We start from the raw sequence: 1,377 nt of genomic DNA on the forward strand, positions 1-1,377 counted from the left end.
AGGAAATGATCGTTTTATGCGAATGAACCTTCCTAACTTACCGAGTTACAAGATTTTGAAGGTTAAGAAATTTACGCAGTACATCAAACGGAGCTCGAGAAGAGATCAAGAACCAATCATGTAGATCCAACTTTTTTTTTTTAACGAAATTATTAAAATACATGTATAATAAATGATATTACCAATATGCCAAAACCAATCCCAAATCAGCTATATTTGTCATATCATAGCTTGACCAGTAAAGCTATGGCAATATTTGTCAATATAATCTGCATCTTTCAAATATATCAGCAAATTAAAAGCAAATATATCTATTTACCATACATTTTTAGCTGTCTAAAATATCTTTCTTTATCATTTCTTTGCATATGTATTCAAAGTTACATATGCCCAATATATTTACACATACATTTCTAGCTGTCTGAAATATATTTCTTCATCATTTATTTGCATATGTATTCAAAGTTTCATATGCCCAATATATTTACACATGTCATTGATATTATCATTTGACCACATTTCTCAGTGCAACAAATTGTCTGCAAATCTATGTATTTACCATACATTTCGGAATATGTTCAAAGGCTTTTGATATGTTATGATTTGATATACATTTCAGTTGACAATAAAGACTAACAAATTTATTTCTTTACAATACATTTGACAGGTCTCTGCAGATTAAAGGAACTGATGCTTTACACCCCTCTATAAAGTTCTCGTTTTGAATTGGTTTACATACCAGGAAAATGTTAATGCACCTTACACTTTATAACCCCATTAAAATCATTTGAATGATGATACTTTGCTACCTGGACAAAGAAACACATTTGCGGATAAATTTACATCATAGAAAAATACATGACAAAGATTTCCATTTGCGGAGGTATACAAATACATAGGTTTGAAAAAGTTTTGCGACGGTCATAAATATATATAAATTCTAAACTCCAAAATGGTTTGATTAGGTGTTTATATATTTTATAAACCGCGGTCTCTCATAACCGCCCATAGGAGGGTATAGTACAAGAAATATTGATATTTACTGCATGTAAAGACAAGATAAACTAAATGCAGCGGTTTGTAAATATTTGTAAATGTCGGTCTCTGAAAACATTTACATAACATTTGCGTACCTCTTCAAATCCGGGATTTCGTGTAGTGTCAGGTAATACAAATACACAAAATCAGTATTGTGACGTGAAATATCTTTCAATGCATAAAAAAGTTGATAAACGATTTATTTCCACCTTTGATTTTTTTTACGCAAAACAAACATGAGCAAGCTTTCCAAATTTTGAATAATAAGCAGCAGCCATATTTGTTAGTGCAAGTAGCAAAGATATATCTGAACTTTATGCTGTTATTTATGATATTTTT

The sequence above is a fragment of the Mytilus trossulus genome, chromosome 5, assembly GCF_036588685.1.
Source record: "Mytilus trossulus isolate FHL-02 chromosome 5, PNRI_Mtr1.1.1.hap1, whole genome shotgun sequence".
NCBI lineage: Eukaryota > Metazoa > Mollusca > Bivalvia > Mytilida > Mytilidae > Mytilus > Mytilus trossulus.